Source organism: Lissotriton helveticus, chromosome 2_2 (genome assembly GCF_964261635.1).
Source record: "Lissotriton helveticus chromosome 2_2, aLisHel1.1, whole genome shotgun sequence".
NCBI classification, from domain to species: domain Eukaryota; kingdom Metazoa; phylum Chordata; class Amphibia; order Caudata; family Salamandridae; genus Lissotriton; species Lissotriton helveticus.
This window is the reverse complement of record NC_136060.1, coordinates 279,559,973-279,576,741: the sequence shown is the minus strand read 5'-3', so window position 1 is coordinate 279,576,741 and position 16,769 is coordinate 279,559,973.

The following is a 16,769-nucleotide window of genomic DNA, read 5'->3' as shown; positions in this document are numbered from 1 at the left end:
TAGGTCATCAAAGTGTTGCTGTAGCATCATTTTATTATTCTCTACTTCTCTCGGGACAGATCTCCGAACACACATAGTATCACAAAGACTACAAATGGTGGGACCACACTGGATGCAAAGACAACAAGAGAAAAGCATGGCTAAAACCATACCAAGGAATGTCATAATCTTCCATCCCCATTTGGACAGCAGTCCCCAAAAACATCCCGTCAATGACCAGTCTCCTTCGTCTACATGGATAGACTCAGAGATCTTATGCAATCTAGAGATGGCTTGGTACACTGTAGGGGCATTATCTGGTATGTAAACACAGCAACTGGATCCAATCAATTTACATACTCCTCCTCGATCTGCAAGTATGATGTCTAATACCATACGATTCTGCAAAGTCATAAGGCGGTCCGCTTGAAGCTCAGCTGTAACATTACTAAGAGCACCTGCTGTCTCATTAATAGTAGCTTCAACAACGCGGACAAGCTGTCGAATATGCCTACTATTGATCATAGGACCCCAAAAGGGCAGGAAGCCCTTGAAGAAATCTCCTACTTCGTGTGCTGCAGTATCTTCCTTATTGAAGACACCTCTACCATATCTCGTTTTATGATAGTCTGAAGTAGTAGTATATGTAGGGGGAAGCAAAAACGCCACATAACATGTTCCTGAGAAATCAGGTGGCAACCATGTGTAGGCTCTGTCATGACAAACAAAATATGTTCCTTTAGCTGGCACAAATGGTGGAGAAGTCCGGGATGAATAGACATAGGTTTGAGCACACACACTCTTACCTAGCTGAGCTTTCGGATTCCGACCAGTACCTTGCAAACAAAAATGGCCTCGGTGGGGTACAATCCAAATAGGGGGAGACCTTTTTCGTCTCTCCTTCTCTGTCAAGCTGGTACTATATCCAGTCACGTTCCAACCAACATAAGCCTGCACCTCATCCTTAGGGATAGCATTATATGCATCAATATCTCGGATCATAGCTACTATTCCCCTTATCAAGGCATTATTGCTGGAGTTATCTTTAAGGGAACGTAAGGGGCGTACCTCATTTGCATAAATGAACATGGTCTGTAAAGCCCACACAGACCCATTAAAAGAAAAAGGCAAAACCAAATATGGCATACCTTTATCTGTCGTATGAGGCATAAGACCACAAACCTAACAATTAGTGGTATTTACTACTAACTGATGCTGATGCAACAACTGTATGAACGAGTTGTTGACAAATTCTGATCTCTTTATTTGTTCATGTTCAGGCAACATATAAAACTGGTGCAAAGAAACAGTAGTGAAAGAAAGCATAGGTTGGGAGGTGGGTGCAGATGTCTGTTGTGTAACATAGACAATCCAACCCACACAAGCTAATGTGATACTTAAAAACATCAAAAAGCACAATATTATAAAACATTTGCTATATATCAATGTACAAAATCTTGTCTTAAGATCTATTCTCTCAACATCTCTTTCAATTACAACAGACTCCATCCTCTAACGTGCTGCTTGCGGCAATTTTCCTTCTTCACTCAAGTGTGCGTCCAGGCGTCCTAGACGTCCCTAGAACCGCAGACCTTTCGTCAATACGCGGGCCACCCCTTAAGTCTTATACCGCGACCCTGCAGCTGATCCCGGATGGTGGCTCAAAAAAGAAAAATGGTCTCTTGTCTGAAAGAATGTAATTCACAAAAAAATTCAAATTTTATTTGTCCTTTTTGGACCTTAAGTTGTAGCGTTCTTTACCAGGCACAGTTTGATCCTGAAAAAGTGTCTCTGGATACATAGTATCAAATCTCAAACACGGCGGCACAGCTTCTTGCAAGACTTCATTATCCGAACGTTCTGACTGAGTCCATTCCAGATGTGCATCGCTAAAAGGTACAAATCTTGGAACCCTTTCACTCTCGGAATCGGCAATACCATCCCGGACCCATTTATCGTACGGTAAGGGCAAAGGTATCTTCTTGCAATGGGTAACATGTACCCAGTTTTTCTTGCCGAACACCTTAATAGCAGTCCGAGTTGATAACAGGACTTGGTATGGACCAGTCCATCTTGGTTCCAAGTTCTTTGACCTCTGAAAATTCCTGGTTGGAATCCAGTCACCAGGTTGAATCGTGTGGCCTGCGTTTACAGAAACTGAAGGCAAGTGTCATGGACCTGTTGGTGAAGAACACGCAATTTAGCAGTCAAATCATATAAGTAGTTAACCAACATAGGGTACTCGATATCACTGTACTTTTTAGGCCTCGGCACACACCAGACATTGGTCGGGCGTCCAAAAACAATCTCGTATGGGCTAAGTCCCACGCGAGAATGTACTGTCGTTCTCGTGGACAAAAGTGCCAATGGTAAGGCATCGGGCCATGTAAGACCAGAGCTCGCTTGCACCTTGGCCAACTTCAGCTTCAGAGTGCCATTATAGCACTCGACCAGGCCTGCTGACTGGGGGTGATTTGCAGTGTGAAATTTCTGTTTAATACCCAGACCCGCACATACTTTCTTCATAATCTGACCCACAAATTCACTTCCATTATCACTCCATACCATCCTCGGCAAGCCATATCTGGGAAAAAATTATTTGAGCAAAACCTTGGCTGTAGACAAGGCAGTATTATCCTGTAGGGGGTAGGCCTCTATCCATCTGGAAAAGGCACAAACAACCACACGGACATACTTCAAGTTATTGCTTCTTTCCATATGAATGTAGTCTATCTGCAGCACCTTGAACGGATACGTTGGAGGAGCAAAATTACCCGCTGGAGTTGGGGTTCCCTTTCCAGGATTATGCATCAAGCAAATCATGTAGTGTTTAACCAAATTCTCAGCACACTTAGGAATTCCACTATTCTGCCATACCGGAGCCAACAACTTACATATCCCTTTTGAACTAATGTGAGCCAGCCCATGAGCCATAGTAACCACCGGGAGCACATATGCATCCGGCAACAACCATCGCCGGTGCTCTGACAACTCAACCCAAAAGCCTGTCGAATCCAACATTCTACTACACTTTACTATTGCAATGTGGGTCGGCAAAGTAAGTGATTCAAGAAGTTCACTCACTAATTGTCCATGCTGAATTTTCGTAGCTTGGGAAGTAAGAAATCCTCTCTCTTTCCACAAACGACCAAAACTGTGAGCCACGCCAAATGCATATTGGCTATCAGTAAAAACATTCACTCTCTTTCCTTTTGACAACACACACGCTCTAATCAATGCTATCAACTCCGCTGCTTGTGCTGAATTCTGTGCAATACGTGCTGTTTCAACAATCGTGTGCAAAGTTGTGACAGCATATGCTGCAGTCGTCTCTCCATTCAGAAGCTTAAAGCACGAACCATCTACCCATAGGGTACCATCAGAATTCGAAAGAGGAGTATCTTTCAGATCAACTCTACCCTTCGTTTCCTCCTCTGTCCGGAGAACACAGTCATGCTGTTCCTGAACATCTGTCTCTACAAAAATTGGCAACAATGTGGCTGGATTCAATGTGTTGCACCACTTGATGTGCACATGGCTAGCCAAAAGCGTCAACTCATAACCTGACAAATGTGCACTGGTAAGATGTTGAGTCTTTGTTCTGTTCAATAGGGTATCCACTGCATGTGGAACCATCACAATCAATGTATTATCCAATACCAAACCAGCAGACTGTTGGATAGAAACAGCCGCTGCTGCTGTAGCTCTTAGACAACTAGGCAACGCCCTAGCTACCGGATCTAAAGTGGCTGAAAAATACGCACATGGGCGCTGCTTGTCTCCAAATTGTTGCGTCAACACTGACAACGCACAACCTTCTCTCTCGTGTACATAAAGTGTAAAAGGTTTACTATAGTCGGGGGTACCCAACCCCAGAGCAGAACACAATGCATCACGCAATTCAGAAAAACTCTTCTGACATTCGTCAGACCAAGGAAGAGGGTGTGGCGTGTCCTTAAGAGTAAGTGCCAACAAAGGTTTTGCTAGCAAAGAAAAATTCGGAATCCACTGTCTACAATATGAGGTGATACCTAAGAAGGCACGCACCTCTCTCTGTGTGCATGGCACAGTCATTTGGGCAATCGCTTGAATACGCTCTGGGGTCAATCGTCTTCCCTCCTTCGACAAGAGATGACCTAAGTAGGTCACTTCTTGTCGGCAATACTGCAACTTCGAAGGTGACACTTTATGATTAGGGCTCCCGGTTTTATGGTATTTATTTTTTGCCCATTTCCGTCTGTATTCATCCATATTTATTTTTTGGGCATTTTATCTGTATTTATCCACATTTTTTTTGCAACAAGCAAAAGACGCCGCTACAGCTAGTATTTTTCCACATTTATTTAAATTGACCCCATATTTATGATGGAAGCGCAGATCCCTGCTTAAATCTTACTTTGGGCTCCTGTTAAATGGCGTTGCTAGTTCATAGGAGATGGAATAGGGTTTCCCAGCACCTGCATACCCTAACGGGTAACCAGAAACGCTCTAGAAATGTACCACTGATTGATTGACTGTAAGACGAACTAACAGCTAGGTTCAGAAAGGGCGGATTTCCTCCTTCCCGAGCACATGGCAATAAATATGTTGTTCCAAATTCTGTGATAACAGTGACGCTTTGGAAGTCAGACATATAGCTCATTGCGCCTCAGGACTGCTATTTCAAGTTTCTCTTCCCCTTTTGCTCTGTGCCCATGGTCTGCTCTCCACATGCTACCCTTAGGCCCTTGGTTTTATCAAAATAAATTCTGCCAGGTACATGATGCCTTCTTCGACAGTGACTCTCGTACCAGTGCCAAGGTTAGCCCTGCTATTGACCCAGAGTATGGAAAATTGGCATCCTATAGCACAGTGGGTTGGTGCGCTTGTTGTGAACACCAAGTGGGAACTCAGGCCATGTGATCAATTTTTTGCAAGGCTACTCCTCCTTTCATCCTTCCAAGCTGCCCAAGGCTACTCCTCCTTTCATCTTTTCAAGATGCCTGCTACTTTTATGTGGTTTACTTTGCTGAGAAATAACATCCCAGCATTTTCCTTGGAGCTCTAACACTCCACAGCCTGCCAGGCTCTCAAAGGGTGTGACAGTTCAGGCGCGAAACGCCCATTGGGCTGGAAGGGATTCAGCTCCCCCCTTCCCTGTCTGTGTGGCAGCCCGGGCGAAACAGCTTCCTGGGCACACACACGGCTGCAGCCGAGTACTTCACAGCTCTTTAAAAGACCATTTATGCGTTAACGAGGCTTGTTGTTTTTCACCCCTTAGAGCCCCTGCAGCTACACTCTGCATATTGCTGGAAGAGTCAGCCCCCCCCCCGAAATTTTCAGTAGCCCCTCCCGAAATGTGGCTCAAGCTGCGCCTCTACTCTGACTGTCAACCTACAAGAGGATTTGTGCCTCAAAAAGCAGGGGAGGGAGGTGTGCCATGTTGTACTTTTCAACCATGTTTCGACACTCTCCACCCCGCCTCCCACCCCACGAAAAAACGGACTCAAAACAGAAATTTCACACTTACAGTAGTGGAAACGGGACTGCTGGTATAATGGGTGTCGAGGGAGATAAAATTAAGTCCCCTTACAATTATTATCTTGTCGGGTCCCTCCAGAAACTGCACATTCTCCCCCAGAAGGTGAGACTCGCCAATCTTCAATACAGCTCTCCCCACAAACTTCTCTGCGATCAGAAGCAATTAATCCTGCCATCTTCCAGGAAGGCCAGTGGTGAAATAACAGTACACACCAAAGTACAGCAAGCAACAGTGGGTATCCAGGGAGACAGTAGGGGCCCCGGCCTGGCTCCATACTGGGGCGAGAGGCACAGGGGACCAGTAGAATTGGCCTAGGAAAGGGCGCAGCTGGCAAGCGGAGGCTGGGGTGCAAGGTGCACGAGGCCGTCTGCTACGAGGTGCACGAGGGCTTGCGAGAGGCCCTGGGAGAAGGAGTAGCGGCCCCAGCCCTTCCTGCTCCTTGCTGATACCTGCCGCTTTTCCTGCACTGCTGCCCTCTCACACTGGATACGACCAGGATTGGCTCAGGGTCAGAGCCGTCATTAAAAGACCCTGAGCCAATAGGTCAACAGTAGGTCACTAAAAGACCTTGATTGGCAGGAACTGAAAGGAATTTCGAGCATCAGAAACAGGGGCATGGTGGGGCAACTCTGAAGCACGGCAGCGCGGCAAAATGTACTAGTATTTTGCCGTTTCTAAATATAAATACAGACAAAGGAAAAATAGTTTTCCATCTGTATTTATATGTAGAAATCCATATAAACGGAAAACCGGCAGCCCTATTTATGACGAAGGTCAGACAGGTGTCGCAACAAAGAAAGAGTAACTTCTTTACAAATCTCTTCATCATCAGCAGCAACCAAAAGATCATCAACATACTGGATAAGAGTAGCACCAGAAGGCAATGCAAAAGTATCAAGCTGAGTTTTCAAAGCCTGACTATAAATGGAGGGACTCTCACAATAACCTTGCGGAGCGCGTTTAAACCGAAAACTGCAGCCTCCTAAAGAGAAGCCAAAAATATCACTACTTTCCTCAGCAATCGGAATACTGAAGAAAGCGTTCTTCAGATCAATAACAGAAAACCAAGCAGCTGAGGCAGGGATCATAGTCAATAAAGCAGTAATGTCTGGAACAACAGGAAACTGTGGCACAACAATCTTATTAACCTCTCGAAGGTCGATCACAAACCGATACACAGGTGGCTGAGAAGAGTTAGTACGCTTAAGGACAGGCAGAACAGGACTATTACACACATTACCTCTTGTTTCTTCAACCACACCTTTCTCAACCAAATCATAGATAATCGCTAAAAGAGCTCTTTCGCCATCACTGGAAATTTTGTACTGAGGAATGCGAGGTTTTTTAGCATTCGACTTAAGGGTAACAACGTAAGGTAGAATCTGCAAGAGACCAACATCATTAGAACCTGTAGCCCAAAGTGTATCAGGGAGAGAACGCAGTTCCAGTGGAAGGCGATCCTTAGACAGATACATTGGGGAAATCACTTTCTTACCCACTGTAAGATGTACTCCCAAAGGAGAACAATGTAATGTCGCATGCAATCTTTTCAACAAGTCCAAACCCAACAAATTCTCACCACAACCAGTCGTTAGAATAAGGGGAGCCTCCAATTCACAAGGACCAATAGAAAGGGGCAAAGGAAAAGAAACCGGGTTACGAACTGGGGCACCAGAAAATCCTACCAAAACATTAGTCAAGCCAGACAAGAGTGCGCCAGGGAGTTTAGAGTGCATGATAGAATTCTTTGCTGCACCAGTATCCAAAATAAAAGGTTTCACCACACCTGATGTAATCACTTCAACATAAGGTCCACTTTGGTCTACTGGAACTGACGCTACTCCCTCTCTTTGTCCATGGCTGTCCTAACTATCATTAAAACCAGCACTCTCACTTCCAACATAATAATCATCAGTGTAGTACTGAGCGGACTGAACGGTCGGAACATTCTGTTGGTCAAAATAATGTATAGAATTCTGAGGGGAAAAGGAACGTTCATTCTGGGGAAACGTACCACGTCCCCTACCCCTAGGTACTTGTTGGTAACCACCACAACCTCTCAGACCAGACATACTATTCACATGCTGTAGCAAGATCGGGCAACTATTCTTGAAGTGACCCTCCTCTTTACAATAAGCACACTGATTAGGGCCTAGCAGGAGTCGCGGAGCAAAAGACTCAGGCTTCTGCAACAGTTTCTGAAACTGAGGGGGTTGCTGAAACTGACGCTGATTAGAGCGAGGCGGATAAGCCTGCTGCAGAAGAATTTTTGTTTTTAATTCTCTAGTCTTCTTCTCTACTTTATCCTTCTCATCTTCATCTCTATTCTCATAGTATTGTGCAGTAGCCAATATCTGGGCCGAAGAAGAAACTGCCCATGAACTCTCAGAGCGATACAAAAGGGGATGATGGACAGAGCGTTTGAGCAAATCAAACACTCACCCCCAGTCAACTGATCTGGGTTTAATCCATCACCATTCTTTAGCCCACTCAGCCACCCCATTTCAGACATGGCCATATGCAAATCAGTCTGACCCTGTGCCTCATGGGAACAGTCCAGCCCGAACTGCCAAGCCATGTCTTCCATGGACCGGAAACAAGCATCCTGGGACCGGTTTCGGATTCATAATCCTCATCAGCCAGGCTATCTTGAATCCAGTGGCCAAGTGAGCAAGGGACTCACATCTGAGCATACCCTGCCACACTTAGGGCGAACAAAGCGATACAAAAGGGGATGATGGACGGAGCGTTTGAGCAAATCAAACACTCACCCCCAGTCAACTGATCTGGGTTTAATCCATCACCATTCTTTAGCCCACTCAGCCACCCCATTTCAGACACGGCCATATGCAAATCAGTCTGACCCTGTGCCTCATGGGAACAGTCCAGCCCGAACTGCCAAGCCATGTCTTCCATGGACCGGAAACAAGCATCCTGGGACCGGTTTCGGATTCATAATCCTCATCAGCCAGGCTATCTTGAATCCAGTGGCCAAGTGAGCAAGGGACTCACATCTGAGCATACCCTGCCACACTTAGCGCGAACAAAGCGATACAAAAGGGGATGATGGACGGAGCGTTTGAGCAAATCAAACACTCACCCCCAGTCAACTGATCTGGGTTTAATCCATCACCATTCTTTAGCCCACTCAGCCACCCCATTTCAGACATGGCCATATGCAAATCAGTCTGACCCTGTGCCTCATGGGAACAGTCCAGCCCGAACTGCCCATCACCACCCCCTTTTATGAATCGTTTTGGCCACTACAATTGTGGAAGGGTATGCTCAGACATGAGTCCCTTGCTCACTGCACCATCAGGATTCAAGCAAGCCGGGCCGAAGACGGCTCCAATGCCAGAAACCGGTCCCCGGAAGCTTGTTTCCTTTCCAGTAAAGAATTGGCTTGGTAGTTGTTGGACCCGGTCCTTTGGGCAGGTTCACTTCGAGACTTTTTGCTTTTTCCTAGCCTGTTTCTGGAACCTGGGTTGGTGATTTTAGGCCTCTGCGCACTTTTTCACTGTGGTACAGTGTAAAGTGCGGGTGCTCTCTGTGTATGTGTGGTGAGTGACCTGCCCTCCCATAGGAATGAATGGGGAATATGTATGCCCATGGTAGTTCCTGATGTGTGGGGAGTGCAGGGTCGAGTTTGATATGTGTGAACTCGTGAGAATGAATGCTGCGTAATGGTATATGCAGCATGGTTGTGTCTAGTCTAGAAGCGCCACTTTTAGAAGTTGGCATATTTGTGTAGTGAGTCTGCTGGCACGTGATTGGCTGGTGAGCCTGGCCCAGGAGTGCCTGGGCCTGCTTGTGGATTGACTGTCGGGTCTGAGGGTGCCAGGCGCTGCAGAGCCCCCGGAGGGAGGGGGTCGGAGTCAGCCCGTAGATGAAAGGGCACATCTGCTGTCAGGGAAGCGGGAGGAGATAGCGTCTGATGGTGCAGGGCTGTGTCTGCCTGGCCACCCTGCTGGCTCCCCCTCCTGATGGCCCACTGTCACCTCTGACCTGAGGCTGACAGGAGAGGGAAACCAGAAACACCCAGGGCTCAGGGCCCGCTTACACAAAGACTTCAAAGGACTTCAAAGACTTTTCTGTGTATAAGAAGGGGCTGTGTCCCCTTCCAAAATGTTCTTGTTTCTGACTTGAATCTGCCAGGGGCGCGCTGCTTCTTGGGCTCAGGGGAATCCCTGAGTCCTGCCCAGCCCCTGGACTCCTGATGGACTTTCCTGGATTCCTGGACTCTTGGGGGACCCCTCTGCCTTGCTTGGGCTGATGGGGGGGGCTTGGCTTTGCCCCCCTGGGAAGCTCTGGGACCTTTGCAGCATGGAGAAGCTGCATTTCCCTGCAGAGAGCGCTTTATTTTGACTTGAACCCTCTTTGCTGCCTGCTGGCGCTTGGGAGCGCTTGATTCGTATTTCTAGCCCCTGGAAGCGCTGTGGGTCTCCCTGAGCGCCTGGGAGCGCTCTGTCTGGCTGCTAGCGCTGGGAGCGCCGTGGAATGACCGTGGGCGCTTAAGAGCGCTTTGTTTTGCAGAGGCCGGTGCCCACCCGCATTGACCAGCGCAACGAGGACTTCCCGAGCGCTGGGAGCGCTTTATTTTTAGGGCGGTGCCCACCCGGCATTTGCCCGCAAAAATCAGCCCCCGCCTGCCTGCCTAAGGAGAAGGGCCGCTGCGCTGCCCGCAGCGACCCGGAAGTGGTCGGCCGGCTGGCCAATCCCAGCGCGGCCGGCCGGAAGTGCCCGCCCCCGCAGCCCGGGGGAAGAAAGAAGATGGCGGCAGCCGCTGTGGGGCTCCCGTGACCACGAGGGAGCCCCGAGAGAGGGAAGCCAGGATGTTTCCTTCCGGTCCCCCGTGAGGAGAGGGAGACCGGAGATGCCCGCCGCCGAGAGAAGGAGAGCGCAGAGAGCAGCTGAGCGTGCAGGCGGGGCCCCGTGGTGGAAGAGGAGCCCCGCGCTGCCCCGGAGAGAGAGAGAGGAGGCTGGCGTCCCGCGTCGGAGTCCCGGTGAGTTTGGGCTGGGCAGAAGGGGACAGAGGAGAAGGGAGGGGCGCCGGGACACATTGTCGGTGTCCGCCCCCCCCCCCCAGTGGCGCGAGCTCGCGCTCCTGGGCAGTGGGCTCCTGGGCAGTGTGAAGCCACGAGGGCTTCAAGGGCGGCCCCGGTTGGCAGTGGGTCACCCCCACGTGTTTTGCAAGCCCAGAGAGGCTCAAGGGGCCTCATCTTGTGTTGCGAGCCCAGAGAGGCTCGTAGGGGCATAATTAACTTTGGTGCATCTAGGGCGGCCCCGGATGGCAGTGGGTCGCCCCAACGTTGGCTAGAGCCCACGAGGCTCCCCAAGGGCATTTGCAATTTAGAGCCCTGACAGGCTCCAACGTGGGGGCATCATTGTGCAGAGAGCCTGGGTGGCTCCAGCGTTTGGCCATCTCTAGTTAAAGGGGGCGTCGGGGCATATTGCCGGTGCCCGCCCCCCTCCTGCCGTGAGGAAGTTGCTTTTAGAGCCTGTGTGGCTCCAACGTGTGTCTTCAGAGCCTGTGGGGCTCCAGTGTGGGCGCAGTTTGCGCCTGAGGGTCAGTGAGGACCCTGTCGTAAGTTCCCAGCTGCCCAGCAATTAGTGGGCAGCTGCACCGTTTAGGTTTTGTGTGATTCCCAGGTGCCCAGCAATTAGTGGGCACCTGCTACGTTTAGGCTTATGCTGAGACTGGCGCTGCATGGCAGCGCACCCTGACATTGAGACTCAGGGCATCTTTGCCCCTACAAGGCCAGTTGGCCTAGGGACTGCCACAAGTGGTGGCTTATGTAAGGCTGTGCACAATTGTATGGTTTTTATTCCTGCACCTCTGAATGTGTTTAGGCATCATGTGACTTTTGCGCTACTCTAGTGTTATGATACCTCTGAATGTATTTTTATTGCATCATGTGCTTTATTCTTAACACCGCTGAATGTGTAGGTTTATACATCATGTGTTTCTCTTTACCACTCCTCTGAATGTATATGTATGCATCATGGGTAATGTATTCTTTCCTAGACCCCTAAACGCTGTGTGATACTTAGGTGGTTTTCCTTTACTCTCCTCTGAATGTGTTTCATACATCATGGGTAATGTGTTCTTGCTTAGACCCCTAAATGCTGTGTGATACTTAGGTGGTTGTTCTTTTTAGTACAGGTGGTCCTAGTGAGGTCCTGGTCCCCTGCGTGACATTCTCCTAAGGTGTTTAGGGTTGCGTAGGAGGTACTTACCTGTTTCCAGTAATTACTGGATGTGATCTATAACTGTTACTTTGTGTTACAGTGATTTTATACACTTTTATTCTAAGTTCTATAAGTACTATTTCTATTTCTAAAAGTGCTGATTATGACAGTGGCCCATGTGGCCCTGTCTTGTAAATAATCCCTTGTTAATATTGCCGTGCCAGTTGGCACCATGTACATGTGTGATTTTTATCTGATGTGATTTTTACAATACAAAAGTTATTTTAATATAACCTTGTGTGGAGTTCCTTTTGTGGTGTGCCTAGTATGTTGTTGCTGTTGTGCGCTGGCGCAAATGCTTTACACATCGCCTCTGAGTTTAGCCTAGACTGCTCGTGCCAAGCTACCTAGAGGGTGAGCAGGGGTTATCTTGGCATGTGACTTCCTTGCCCTGACTAGAATGGTGGTTTCTGCCTGGCTTTGGCGTCAGCCTTAGCCTACCAGAAATAGCCGGTTCTAACATTGTTGGTCAGCGGTGCGGATTTGGACTTGTGTTTGCGCAGTGCCATAGCAACAACTGGCTACATTACAAAACTCTGCATTTTTCAGATAGTCACATGTTTGGGATTATTGTTTGTGATTTTGTTTTTCCTCAAGAGTGTCATTTTCAGATGGTGCTCCTGCGCTTTATGTTTAGTGGCAGATGAGAGAAAATGACAGGGCGGGACGCCAGTAGAGAGGGGAGGTTCCCATAGATTAGGAATCCCTTGCTGGGTCCAGTGTCCAATTCCTGTTCCTGTCCCTGTGTGGGTAGATGGAAGAGAGGGAGTGTGGAGGAGAAATTGCTTGCTCAGGAGGGTGGTTATTCCCTGAATGTAGTGTGCGTGTCTGGATTCCCCAGTATGGTAGGATCCAGTGGTGGCAGCTTAAATGTGTCCAGTGCGTGTAGTCCCATTCCCAGATCCCAGAGTATGGTGCCTGGTGCTCAGTAAGAGGGTGATAGGTTGAGAGTCAGAGGCAGTGAGGAACTGTCTCACCAGTCTGGAGGGGGAGTGTGTGGATGAGTGGTATTTTGAACTGGAGGAGTTGGTGTGAGTTTTTTTTTAAGGTGCTTGCACGTGAGGTGTACCTCTGGTGGTGTGCAGGAGGTCCTGCAGAGGCATTGGACAAGAAGGTGGACATCTGGCGGTGTGCTAGATGTCTTGCAGAAGCATTAGGGAGTGATTCTAAAAGTAGTGGCTTGTGTATCTGATGATCCTGTGTAGGTGAAGAGGTTCATGTGTAGCCCAGCTAGGTCCCATTAGGATGGTAGGGGTGTAGGGGCTCACGTCCTGTCTCAGTGAAGGCGGAGTGAGTGTGGGACGGTGTGTCCCACGTTGGCCCGAAACCCTGTCTCAGGGCCTGGAGGGTTCCCTAAGGGAGCGCCAGGTCAGGGGCCTAGGCTGTACTTACAAGTCATTTGAGGAGGAGCTTCCTGTGTCTAGAGGACAGGGAGTGTCTGTAATCAGAACTCCGGCGGTCCTAGTGTTGGACAGTACCGCTCCTAAGTGGAAAGTGCAAAAGTCCTGGTTCGCTGGGCATTTGACCGTCTAGAGTGCTTGACCATTTGTGGGGCCTCTGGAGGGTGTTCCCCGAGGAGGGGGAGGCCAGGTTCAGGTTCAGCCTGACCTGGAGGGAAGGGCATCTGTAATCAGTGCCCTGACCTGGTGTTGGATTCCAGGGGTACCGCTCCAAGGTGGGAGGGTGCAGAACTCTGGAGGGGGTGCAGAGGGACGGTGTCCTTACTTCTGACCCCGGGGGGAGGAAAGTGTGTTGTTGATACGCTGCTGGCGTGTGCTCTGTCTAGCCTGAGACATACTGGGCCTGTAATCACGGAACTGGAAGGGGGTGCAGTTCTGACCCCGGTGCAACCTGAGGGTTTAGATCCTAGGTTGGGAGATTAGGAAACTTCTCGGTCAAGAGGAATCTCTACCAAATTGGATCAGCTGAAGAGACTGAGGGGGCTGCCCTTGCTGTGTGTTTTGGGGCCCACCTGCAGTTTGTTGTTTCCACTAAGGTAGAGGAAAGGGGGCTTTGCTGTGTGCTGTGCCCCCCCCCCACCTGCTTGAAGAGGGACTGTGCTGTGTGCTTTTTACCTCAGAAGTGGAAGAGTTTCCAGGTGGTAGACCAGTGACGGAGTGAGGTCCTGATCTGGTAGGAGAATTGTGTTCTGGTGAGTGCTTCCCTGTGAGGGTGCGGGAACACAAGAGTAGAGGTAGGTTGGGGCATGCTTGCCCGTGACCTCTGGTCAGCCTGGGGGTGTGGACCCTAGGTTGTTGGATCAGTGGTAATTGTAGCTACACTGAAAGAGAGAGTGGAGTTTGGCAATTGTGTGCCAGGGGTTACTGCCCCCCACTCTGTGGATTGGTTAGGACCTGTGACATTTGGATGGCCTAGGGCCTGGTCCTGGCTGTGGATGACTAGTGTGTACCAGTGGGGTATCCTAGTTGTGCCAGAGAGCTTTGGTTGAGGGAAGTCTATGTGGGTTCAGAGTGGCGAAAAACTGGAAAGGTGTCCCTGCCGTGCAGGCCCATGTCCGTGTTTTGTCGCCCGAAGCAGTGAAGCCCATCAGTGAAGTGATTGGTCTACCCTGCGTTTTTGGCTGGAAGGGGGTTGTGTTGGACCCGGTCCTTTGGGCAGGTTCACCCCGAGACTTTTTGCTTTTTCCTAGCCTGTTTCTGGTACCTGGGTTGGTGATTTTAGGCCTCTGCGCATTTTTTCACTGTGGTACAGTGTAAAGTGCGGGTGCTCTCTGTGTATGTGTGGTGAGTGACCTGCCCTCCCATAGGAATGAATGGGGAATATGTATGCCCATGGTAGTTCCTGATGTGTGGGGAGTGCAGGGTCGAGTTTGATATGTGTGAACTCGTGAGAATGAATGCTGCATAATCGTATATGCAGCATGGTTGTGTCTAGTCTAGAAGCGCCACTTTTAGAAGTTGGCATATTTGTGTAGTGAGTCTGCTGGCACGTGATTGGCTGGTGAGCCTGGCCCAGGAGTTCCTGGGCCTGCTTGTGGATTGACTGTCGGGTCTGAGGGTGCCAGGCGCTGCAGAGCCCCCGGAGGGAGGGGGTCGGAGTCAGCCCGTAGATGAAAGGGCACATCTGCTGTCAGGGAAGCGGGAGGAGATAGCGTCTGATGGTGCAGGGCTGTGTCTGCCTGGCCACCCTGCTGGCTCCCCCTCCTGATGGCCCACTGTCACCTCTGACCTGAGGCTGACAGGAGAGGGAAACCAGAAACACCCAGGGCTCAGGGCCTGCTTACACAAAGACTTCAAAGGACTTCAAAGACTTTTCTGTGTATAAGAAGGGGCTGTGTCCCCTTCCAAAATGTTCTTGTTTCTGACTTGAATCTGCCAGGGGCGCGCAGCTGCTTGGGCTCAGGGGAATCCCTGAGTCCTGCCCAGCCTCTGGACTCCTGATGGACTTTCCTGGATTCCTGGACTCTTGGGGGACCCCTCTGCCTTGCTTGGGCTGATGGGGGGACTTGGCTTTGCCCCCCTTGGAAGCTCTGAGACCTTTGCAGCATGGAGAAGCTGCATTTCCCTGCAGAAAGCGCTTTATTTTGACTTGAACCCTTCTTTGCTGCCTGCTGGCGCTTGGGAGCGCTTGATTCGTATTTCTAGCGCCTGGAAGCGCTGTGGGTCTCCCTGAGCGCCTGGGAGCGCTCTGTCTGGCTGCTAGCGCTGGGAGCGCCGTGGAATGGCCGTGGGCGCTTAAGAGCGCTTTGTTTTGCAGAGGCCGGTGCCCACCCGGCATGACCAGCGCAACGAGGACTTCCCGAGCGCTGGGAGCGCTTTATTTTTAGGGCTGGTGCCCACCCGGCATTTGCCCGCAAAAATCAGCCCCCGCCTGCCTGCCTAAGGAGAAGGGCCGCTGCGCGGCCCACAGTGACCCGAAAGTGGTCGGCCGGCCGGCCAATCCCAGCGCGGCCGGCCGGAAGTGCCCGCCCCCGCAGCCCGGGGGAAGAAAGAAGATGGCGGCGGCCGCTGTGGGGCTCCCGTGACCACGAGGGAGCCCCGAGAGAGGGAATCCAGGATGTTTCCTTCCGGTCCCCCGTGAGGAGAGGGAGACCGGAGATGCCCGCCGCCGAGAGAAGGAGAGCGGCAGAGAGCAGCTGAGCGTGCAGGCGGGGCCCCGTGGTGGAAGAGGAGCCCCGCGCTGCCCCGGAGAGAGAGAGAGGAGGCTGGCATCCCGCGTCGGAGTCCCGGTGAGTCTGGGCTGGGCCGGGTAGAAGGGGACAGAGGAGAAGGGAGGGGCGCCGGGACACATTGTAGGTGTCGCCCCCCCCCCCAGTGGCGCGCGCTCGCGCTCCTGGGCAGTGTGAAGCCACGAGGGCTTCAAGGGCGGCCCCGGTTGGCAGTGGGTCGCCCCCATGTGTTTTGCGAGCCCAGAGAGGCTCAAGGGGCCTCATCTTGTGTTGCGAGCCCAGAGAGGCTCGTAGGGGCATAATTAACTTTGGTGCATCTAGGGCGGCCCCGGATGGCAGTGGGTCGCCCCAACCTTGGCTAGAGCCCACGAGGCTCCCCAAGGGCATTTGCAATTTAGAGCCCTGACAGGCTCCAACGTGGGGGCATCATTGTGCAGAGAGCCTGGGTGGCTCCAGCGTTTGGCCATCTCTAGTTAAAGGGGGCGTCGGGGCATATTGCCGGTGCCCACCCCCCTCCTGCCGCGAGGAAATTGCTTTTAGAGCCTGTGTGGCTCCAACGTGTGTCTTCAGAGCCAGTGGGGCTCCAGCGTGGGCGCAGTTTGCGCCTGAGGGTCAGTGAGGACCCTGTCGCAGTATGAAGTTCCCAGCTGCCCAGCAATTAGTGGGCAGCTGCACCGTTTAGGTTTTGTGTGATTCCCAGGTGCCCAGCAATTAGTGGGCACCTGCTACGTTTAGGCTTATGCTGAGACTGGCGCTGCATGGCAGCGCGCCCTGACATTGAGACTCAGGACATCTTTGCCCCTACAAGGCCAGTTGGCCTAGGGACTGCCACAGGTGGTGGCTTATGTAAGGCTGTGCGCAATTGTATGGTTTTTATTCCTGCACCTCGGA